Source organism: Mandrillus leucophaeus, unplaced genomic scaffold (genome assembly GCF_000951045.1).
Source record: "Mandrillus leucophaeus isolate KB7577 unplaced genomic scaffold, Mleu.le_1.0 Scaffold16, whole genome shotgun sequence".
Classification (NCBI taxonomy): domain Eukaryota; kingdom Metazoa; phylum Chordata; class Mammalia; order Primates; family Cercopithecidae; genus Mandrillus; species Mandrillus leucophaeus.
The window spans coordinates 2,871,680-2,882,432 of record NW_012101587.1 but is presented as its reverse complement, the minus strand read 5'-3'; the positions used below and the strand labels follow the sequence as shown (position 1 = coordinate 2,882,432).

Below are 10,753 nucleotides of genomic sequence, written 5' to 3'. Positions count from 1 at the left end.
GATGCTATTGTAAATGAAATTGTTTTCTTAACTCATTTTTAGATTTGGATTTTTTTAAATTGCTAGCATGTGGCATTAAAATGAAAATTTGTATATTGATCTTGTGTGCAGTAATCTTTCTGAACTCCTTTATACACTCTAGTGTGTGTTTGTGTTTTGTCATGAAAATGTTGCATTTCTCTCAGCTTATATTATCCATGACTTTTGTCCTTTATTCTATTAATATGGTGTATTACATAGATTGGGGTTAGGTATGTTGAAACAACCTTGCATTACTAGGATAAATCTTAGTTGGTCAAGATGTATGATTCTTTTTATTTGCTGTTAAATTTTGTTTGCGTGATTTTTTTTTTTGGAGAGCTTTGCATTTATGTTTTTAAAGGATATTGCTCTATATTTTTATTCTTCTCTGTTGTCTCTGGCTCCATTGTCGGGGTAATGCCATTCTTATAGAATGAGTTAGGAAGCTTTCTCTTCTTCTCTATTTGTAGAAGTGTTTGCGATAAGTTGATGCTAATATGTCTTTTAAGTTTGGAAGGATGCACCTGTTAGATCATCTGGTTCTGGTTTTTCCTTTATATAAAGTTTTTTTATTATGGATTCTATGTCTTTGCTTATTATGCATTTATTCAGATTGCTGATTTTTGAGCCATTTTTAGTAAATTGCATCTTTCTAGGAATTTGTCCATTTAGGTTATACAATTTGCTTACTTTTTATTCCCCGTTTCAGCCCTGATCTTTATTATTTCCCCTTCTCTTCCTACAGTGGATGTAAATTGCTATGTTTTCCTATTTTTTTTTTTAGATGAAAGGTTAGGTTATTGATGCCAGTTCTTTCTTACTTTTCTTAGAAATGTTTACAGCCATAAATTTCCCTCTACGCACTAGTTTAATTGCATCGCATCAATTTTTCTATGTTGTATTTTCTTTTTTATTCTTCTCAAAGTATTTTCTAATTTCATTTGTTATTTTCCTGACTCATTGTTTATTCTTGCTTGCAGCGTGTTAATTTCCACCTTTAAAAAACTTCCCTTGTTTCCGTTTGTTTTTAATGTAATTTCTTTGTTGTTGGAGAACATACTTTGTATAATTTCCATCCTCTTAAATTAATTGAGACATGTATTATGACTTAATATATGGCCTATTCTGGAGAATCTTCCGTGTGCACTTGAGAGTAATCTGTACTCTGCTTTTGTTGGGTGAAGATTCTGTAGGAATCGATTGGTTTTGGCTGATTCACAGCGTTTTTCAAGTCTTGTATTTTCTTGTTCATATTCTGCTTATTGATTTGAAAGTTGGGTTATTAATTTTCCAACTATTATTATCATGTTATTTCTTTATTGCTTCAATTCTTTCCATTCTTCAACGTATTTGAGACTTTCTTGTTGGATGCATATATGTTGATAATTGTTATTTATTCTGAATGTATTGATCCTTTATTATAAAATGTCTTTCTTTTTTTAGTAAAATATTTTTTTGTCTTAAAGCCTATTTTTTCACAAATTAGGATGCCCTTCTAGTTCTTTTTTGTGGGGGTAGGGGTGTCTTTGCATGAGATATCTTTTTCAGTTCTTTTACTTGCACTTCCTTTTTGTCTTTGAAGAAAAACTATGTCTCATAGAAAACGTAGTTTTATTATGCTTTAAAAAATTCATTTGGGCTATTTCTTTTTTTAATTGGATTGTTTGATCAATTTACATTTAATGCTATTATTCATTGGATTTTAATTTGCCATTTTGCTGTTTTCTGTATGTCTTACATATCGTTTGTGTTTCAATTCTCCTATTACTGTCTTCTTTTGCATGAAATAATCTATAGTATGCCATTTTAATTTCCTAGTTATATATATACAGATGTGTCATATATATGCATATACATACACATGCATACGTGTGTGTGTGTGTGGTGTGTGTGTGTGTGTGTAGTTTTAGGGGTTGTCCTGGGTATTATAATGAGCAATACACATGCATACGCGCGTGTGTGTGTGTGTGTGTGTGTATGTAGTTTTAGGGGTTATCCTGGGTATTATAATGAGCAATACACATGCATGTGTGTGTGTGTGTGTGGTTTTAGGGGTTGTCCTGGGTGTTATAATGAGCATCTTCACTGTAACAATCTGGTTTGGGTTAATAGAAAATTAACTCCAACTCATAGGAAAACATGGTTCCTTTATAGCTCTACTTCTCGCCAACCCTTGCTGTTATTTTCACATGAATTTTATACCTTACACACCCAGTAACACGGATTTGTAATTTTTGCCTTATGAAGTTGGTTTTTGAATCAAATAGGAGAGAAAAGTTACCAAGAAAAAATATTTTATTGTCTTTGATTTTTAGCTGTGTAATTTTCTTTACGGGCATCTTTGTTCCCTCATGTGGACTGGACCTGCTTTGCACGGTCTGTTCATCTCAGCCTGAAGGACTGTCTTTTGTGTTTCTTATAAAGCAGGTTCTTTGTTGGTTTGGTCTTTAAATGTCTTAAACTCACCTTAATTTTTGAGGTCAGTTTTGCATCAGATGGTGTTCTTAGTTGGCCCTCTTTCTTTTAGCACTTGGAAGATGCTTCCTACTGTCTTCTGGCCTTCATGGTTTCTGATGGGAAATCAGCTGCTTATCTTACTGACTTGACACCTTAGGCAATTTAAAATTCCATAATAATGCTGAAGATTGTGTAACATATCTCAAGGGTTAGCACTCTTTAAATAATTTATTTTTTCTTGCATAAGTATTTACATTTACGGATTTATCAAACACCATCTTTAGAATTACACCTTCAATGCTTATTGATTTATTATTATTTATAATACAGTTTCTATAATTGCTTTCCATATTATTTATGATTGGCACGCCGATGACTGTGAACAATCACAGCTGGATCATTACACATTTTCCCATCCCCCAGAAGTGTTACCAACACTCATCCTGTTGTTATTACTTCTGAGACAATGAACTATTTCCTTACTTTGTAAAGGAAGCAAGTTGATGTTACTTGTCTTGACAGGAGTCTGTTGTGTCCCATGGGTATTTTGGTAAGCAGGATTAGAATTGCATCAAGACACTGACTCATTATCAACTCACAGAGTCAAAATGGGGACAAAGGAAATAGATAAAAGAGAGTGTACGGTTCGTCTCCTATGAGTTGTTAAGAACAACAAACTCTTGTAATAAAAATTACACATTTTGGAAATTGTAGCATTAAAAATATGCTTGTCTAAGAAGCTTTAAGTAAGTCAGTAAATATACAGCTATTACTGGTATTATTTCTTCCCCTGAGTACCCAGCCCCTCAGAAGTTAGCACGGTACACATGAAAGGGATAGCGTAACTGTCAGTGGAGACTGCAATGCGTTTCTGTTCTTCAGGCAAGGAGCATGACAGCAGGCCAGGAATACGCAGAATCCATACGGGTCACCCTGTGATTGTGGTCATAGGTGCACACTGGAGATTAAATTGTGCAGCTTTCTGCAAGGGGCAAAAACACCTGCCTCTAAGTAGGACAAAGTCCCTAATAAACTATTCACTTGGTCTTTGTATACTCATAACCAATGGAAGGTAAGTTCTGTGGAAAAATCTATAAACATGAGAAGCACATGATGTAGTCATTAATATTTGGGGACTCCACACGTGTTAAAAAAAGAGTGGGAGATGAGTGGATTGTGCTCAAGATAAGAATGAGATTAGTTATGAGGGGTTGATACAGCAAGAATAGAAGCATTTTGCAGAGTTGTGTTTTTCTCTTTTAGATTTTGCTAAGAATTCTATTCCTGTAAGTGGGGCAGTGACAACGATTTATAAAATTAAGAATCCATCTATCTGGCCAGGCACGCTGGCTCACACCTGTAATCCTAACACTTTGGGAGGCCGAGGTGGGAGGCTCACTTGAGCTCGGGAGTTTAGGACCAATCTGGGTAACACAGTGAGACCTCATCTCTCTCTCTCTATGTATATATCTACATAGATCTATATAGATCTACATATAGATATGTATTTCATCTATCTAGAACTCACATCTACGGGTGGATGTTCTTTTTTTCTCCTCTTGTTGGCCTGAGGTGTGGTTACTGTAGCATATGGTTTCGGGGCATGCTAGTTTTACCAGGGCTACTGTTATGCATTACTTTGAGCTGGGTGGCTTAACACATCTAAATTTAAATTGACCGTCTCACAGTTCCAGAACTAGAAGTCTGACGTCCAGGTGTGAGCAGGGTCGTGCCCTCTTTGAGGGCTCCAGGGGAGGAGCTTCCTGCATCTTGTCACTTCTGGTGGCTTCTGACTTTCTGTGGCTGTGTCTGCATCGCTGCAGTCTCTGTCTCCGTGTTCACATGGACTTCCCCTCTTCTCCATGTGTGTCTCTCATAAGGACACTTGCAATTGAACTTTAGGTAATCCAAGATAATCCCATTTTGAGATACTTAATTTAATTATGTCAGCAAAGGCTTTCTTCCCAAGTAAAGTTACATTCATAGGTTTTGGGAGTTAGGATGTGAACGTATCTTTTTAACTTTATAGCATACCATAAGTGATAGTTCTTGGCTATGAAATAAATGATAGACAAAAGGCCTAATGAAGACTCTCACAAGGCCAGCAAGGCCAACATTATGTGCTGCTCAATAGTAGATAATGATAAGGCTAGGGGACTTTCCTTGTCTCCATGACAACCAGAGCTGGAGACTTCCCAGAGCCCCACAGGACAGGACTTTCCAGACTCCCAGAGCAACCTGGCCCAGGGATTGTTAGTTCTCTGTGAAAAACAAGACGTTAAACCCTGGTTGCAGCTGGGCACGGTGGTTCACGCCTGTAATCTCAGCACTTTGGGAAGCTGAGACAGGTGAGTCGCTTCAGGTCAGGAGTTTGAGACCAGCCTGGTTAACATGGTGAAATGCTGTCTCTACTAAAAATATAAAAATTAGCTGGGTGTGGTGGTGGGCACCTGTAATCTCAGCCACTTGGGAGGCTGAGGCATGAGAATCCCTTGAACCCAGGAGGTGGAGGTTGCAGTGAGCTGAGATTGCACCACTGCAATCCAACCTGGGCGACAAAGTGAGACTTTGTCTCAAACAGACAAACAAAACCCCCTAAAAACCTGGTTGCCCTGGAAACAAGACCACTGAAGCACAGATGCAGCTTCCATAAACCATAAAGCAAAGCTTATCCTTACAAAACCATCTTAAACTCCCTTTATGAAAGAAACACCTGGTAACTGGCACGGACTGTAAACAGGTGAGAGATAAAAATATGAATCCCTTAAGCTCTGAGAATGGTCTCAGAGCCAAGAGGCTCCTGCTCAGTGGTCGTCTGACCCCTGACTGTGCCTGGCTCGTGCCACCAGCCTGTTCTCACTCCACTTGTAAGAACATGCCAAATAAACTGGCTGAGTATCAGTGTTTAAGACACATGTTTGAGGAGAATCAGACTAAAGGGAAGAAGTTGCTCCTGGGGAATCTGCTTGGTTAACTAGGACCACCCAAGACCCCCAAACACAAAACTCGGGACACTTCCCATCCTTCAACCCACTGAATAGGCCAACGCCTTGACTACTGACCAAGGCAGAAGATGCATTTAGGCCAGCATTTTATGAGATCTCAAAGAGGAACTCCAAAGCCAGGGGCCAGGGAGAAAAGCAGCCTCCAGGATGGTGGGATGGTCGCTGTTTCAAGAGCTGGCTCCTTACATTACCAGTGGAATCTTTGGAAAGACAAAATTCCAGATCAGAACCATCATGAACTGGCAAAGGAGAGCAATAGAAGAAAAGTTGCAACTCATAGGTAATCGGGTTTTAATTGCTCATATCCAAGCAAAGTCTTATCTCATAAAATGTTCTAGTTTATTAGATTTTGATATGCATTGAAAAAAAAATTCCAAGAAGTAATTGCCTCTGGAGACCAATTGCCTTAGGATGTCTCCAACTAAAGTTAATCCAAATGAACAGTGAGCTGTAGTATCAGAAGCAGAGAGACAAGTGTGTCATGTAGGGTGCATTCAGTCTCTGTGGACTTCTGTAATACTCAGACATATTATAAACCACCTAAACAGTATTCCTGGCCAGAAGAGCCATTGTCTCTTTTAATTTGTACCTGTACTAACTAGATAGTGCATTTCTATGCATGTCTAAAATAGAGACAGAAACACATTTTAAAAAATTTGCTGGAGACAACTGTGCCATCCATGGGGAATAGCATAACTCTTCAAAGAAAGACACTTCCTCTTTTACAGGCATTCCATGTTGAAATATTCTATAAAATATGCCAGTTCAATTTCAGGAATGGTTTGGTCTCATTCAATTATTTGGTGAAAATTTAAAACTCTGCGAGGATTAACCCATAAATCTGGCTATTCACATTGCCAGACCAAAGATAATGTTCACATAATAATCCTGTGACCCTAGGACAATTCTGAATGCTGGTCCAGTAGAAATTATTTTTAAAATGTCCAGGGGCTTTTGTGAGTTATCTAACTTAGTTATAGAGGGTGCCATGAAATCTGGTGCATATATAATTCATAATTTATATGAGAAATAGATTAACTTTGCTCAGCATTTATTGGATCTTTCAATATAATAAAATATTGTGGTTCTTCTATAATCTATCATTTTGCTGAGTCATATCAGGGCCTTGTTCCAAGAAAATTGCTGGAAGTGGGAGAGGCAAATGGCAATTAAACCATTATTGCAGTTGGCTTTTGCATGGTGTAGCAGAAACTAAACTTAATGTGCTCCAAACAAAATTTATTCCTCTCATTCCTACCTCCCAACCTGCTTCCCCCACTATGGCCTGATTTAGACAGGAGACATCAAAATGCAGGTCAGATAGCCAAGCCAGAACCTAAAATGCAAGCTCAAAAATTTTGCCTTTTTTCTCTTTAACCTCAGATTTAAAAATTTTAAAAACTAGTAAGTTTTAGGTTTTAGAGCAGTTTTAGGTTTACAGGAAAAAAATGCAAGCCCAAACATTTTGCCTTTTTTCTCTTTAGCCTCACATTAAAAAATGTTAAAAACTAATAAGTCTTAATTGTTAGAGACATTTTAGGTTTACACGAAAATGGTACACACGTACAGAGAATTCCCGTGTGCTGTCTCTCCTTCCTCCCACAATCTCTCCTATTATCATCTTACACTGGTGTGTACATTGATTACCACTGATGAACCATTATTGATGCATTATTATTAACTAAAGTCCATCGTGTACATTAGGGCTCTGTGTCGTGCAGTTCTATGAGCTTTGACAAGCATACAGTGTCACACATACACCACTACAATCAGAACACAAGACGAGATCTCAAAAACTTCTAAGTGCGTACAACATTAACTACAGGCACTATGCTGCCCCACGGATCCCTGGAGCTTATCGTCACACATACCAGAAACATTTCCCCCTGTGAACAAACCCTGTTCCCCTCCTCCCCCAGCCCCGGCACCCACCACTCTACCCTCTGCTTCCTGAGTCTGACTGTCTTCGTTAGCTCCTGCAAGTTCAACAGGACAATATTTGGATGGACCTGGAGGACATTGTGCCAAGTGAAATATGGCAGGCACAGAAGGAAACAGTCATTCATTCTTTGTGATTATGTCTTTACAAGAAGTCCTGGGATAACACAGGCATGGAAGAGCTGTTTTTCTGAGTGAATACAGAATATTAATAGCAAACATTTTATACAGTGAGAGCAGCCAGCTGGTGGCACAGGCTCTGGTGGGCACTGGGGGTGGGCAGCCGTTTCCCCTCCAGGACAGAGGATACATTCCTCACAGTTGTCAGCTGTCAGATGCCTCCCATGTCACTGCTGTGGAGAGCTGCCTGGCCCTCAAGCTCATGGCCTTCCTGGGGCAGCCTCCACTCCCGACAGGGTGTGAAAAACCCAGCCCCTCAGTGTCATTCAGAACAACTCAACACCATCCCAGCTCCCCGTGTCGGGGGAATGATCCCTCTTGAGGCTGTGTCTCGGCCCTGCTTTTACCTTCTCTCTATTGATCCCAAGAGAGCTCCCTTCATGTAAATAAGCCCTGACATATGCTGGTCCTCACCTTAAAGTCAGCTTCGAGTGGAGTCTAACCTGTGACACAGGCTTCCACTACTTTGCAGGAGAATCAGGAGAAAATCAGATTGTTCTGCGAAAAAATACAAAACAAAATTGTTCCAATGGATAGGATGACTTGGTTGCCCTGTGGGGAGTGGGATGGGGAACAAGGGAAATTACATGAATAAAGCGAGGGTCTCTCAGGTGCGCTTGGTAGAAGGAGGAGACGGCAAAGGTACACCCAGGCTTCACGAAACCCTGTGCGATAAGCACTGGCATCACGCTTCATGGTGAGTAAACTGGGCCCAGTGAGACTAGATAACCTTCTACGGTCATTTCGCCTCTGAGCTGCAGACTCACAAAGAGCAGGCCCTGTTACAAGACATTATCTCCCGGCTCAATCAGTGGTAAAGGTGTTGTTTATGTGATTTCAGCCGTGTGATCCTCAGAACTTCAAGTTAGGGCAGAGGAGGTCAAGACAGAGTGAGTGATTGTATTCTCTTATTTTTGTGATTTTAGAGGCAGGGTCTCGCTCTGTCGCCCAGACTGGAGTGCAGGGTGTGATCACAGCACCCTGCAGCCTCTTACTCCTGGACTCAAGAGATCCTCCTACCTCAGCCTCTAGAGTAGCTGGGACTATAGGCACACAACACCATGACTATTAAAAAAATGTGTAGAGATGTGGTCTTGCTATGTTGCCCAGGCTGGTGTTTAACTCCTAAGCTCAAGCAATCTGCCCACCTTGGCCTCCCAAAGTGTCGGGGTGGACTGCAAGTCACCAGGAGCTCCGTCCTCAGCAGGACAGGAGAGCTTCTTGGACAGGACTTAAGTGGCCTCTTTAGAGCACACCCACATCTCTACAGAGAGAGCCAGTGCAGACCCTGAGGGAGCTGCAGGCAGCTGATGGCAATCAGGGCATCGCTACGGGGGAAAACCTTTAGGCTGGCTTCCAAGAGGGCTGCCGGAGTGGCGGTCATTCTCTTCTTAAATTCACCCTTGTCTACGTTCTGAGTTTGTTAATACACAAGAGAGCGTATCCATTTCTCAGCGGTAGACACAACTTAACCAAGAACTGAGTTCGTTAATACACGAGAGCGTATCCATTTCTCAGCGGTAGACACAACTTAACAAAGAGTGTGATACAAAGAGTGTAAAACCGAACTTGCAATAAGCCCGCACCATCCACCAGTCTTTCAGTGCCTGCAGTCTGAATGGAAAGCCGCTCTGTCACGATGAGAAGCCGTTTCAACATATGAAAGCAAAGGATTTATCCAACGTAAAACGTCGCTTGCACAAATGCGTTACTGAGCATTGCCACAGAGGTTGTGGGAGAGTGAGAGACGTCATCTCGAGTTTTTCACCAGTACAACCCCAGCTGGACTTGCTCTTCCCCACACCTTACACCTTCGTGGTCGACAGCGCCGCAAAACTTCTAAATCTCTGACTCTGTTTCCCTTTTCTGGGACCTCTTGGCATCTCCCTCTCTCCTTTCCAGAATACCGTAGTTCTGTCCTAGCTCTTGCAAATGGCAGTCCCCTCCACCAATTAATATTTCATAGTGTATAAAACACACTATTTCCTTAAGTTGGGTTCAGCCACTATAACCAGACATCACGTGTTACGATGCTTTCCGCCTTGCAGGCTCTAGATTCTAGAATATTAACACTCATGGGGTAAATTCTCAAGGTCCTCAGCCACAGTAAGAGTGGCTTCACCAAAGGCATTGGAATACAAAAAGAATCCTAGCTTAGGCTTCCTCAGCTCTGGAAAATATACATCCATGTCCGTGGCCCCGTGAGCCTCTGGCCTCCCCGTCCAGGACTCCGTGCTGGCCGCCTCTTTCTGGGTGAATGCAGCATTTCCTAGTGTGCAGTGGATCAACTTGAGGGGAATTGTGGCAGTCTTGGAAGACATCTTGTGTTTTCAGATATTTGTCCATCTTTTCTTTCAGGTGTTGATTCCATAATTTAACTTTTACAAGGTAATGGCATTTTCCTCATCAAGTTCTGGTGAAGCTTCACATGGTAACCACCTAACTGCAATGCCTTTGAGCCAATAACAATCAAGACCAACAAGAGCCAGCTGGTTTAAGAAAAAAATCAGTGTAATCCCTGATTACAGCCTGTCTGGGTAGAGGCAGATTCATAAAACGTGGAAAGCGTGATCTTAATCAGAACTGACAGTACCAGCCAGCCTTCCTTTTGCCATGGTTCCTGTATTTATTTAGAAGGGGCTGGTGCACAGACCCATCCTGAAACCCTGATGACAGCTGAGGACTCTCTCCTGGGAAAAAAGCACAGCCTCCCTCTGCTCCCTCCACATGGGCACACACACACATACAGACATATACACTTGCACACACACAGAGACACACACACAGACATACACACACACAGACACATACACTTGTACACACACACACAGAGACACAGACATACACACACACACACAGACACATACACTTGTACACACACACACACACACTTGTACACACACAGACATATACACTTGTACACACACACAGACATACACACACACACAGACATATACACTTGTACACACACACAGACATACACACACACACAGACATATACACTTGTACACACACACAGTGACACACACATACACTTGTACAGACACACACAGACATACACACACAGACATATACACTTGTACACACACATATACACTTGTACACACACACAGAGACACACACACACTTGTACACACATACACAGACGTACA

General features: G+C 41.0%; 1 pseudogene; it reads right to left on the bottom strand.

Annotated features, from left to right (window-relative positions):
- LOC105536521 overlaps positions 1-10,753 on the bottom strand; it is an 82,858-nt pseudogene that overhangs the window by 39,464 nt on the left and 32,641 nt on the right.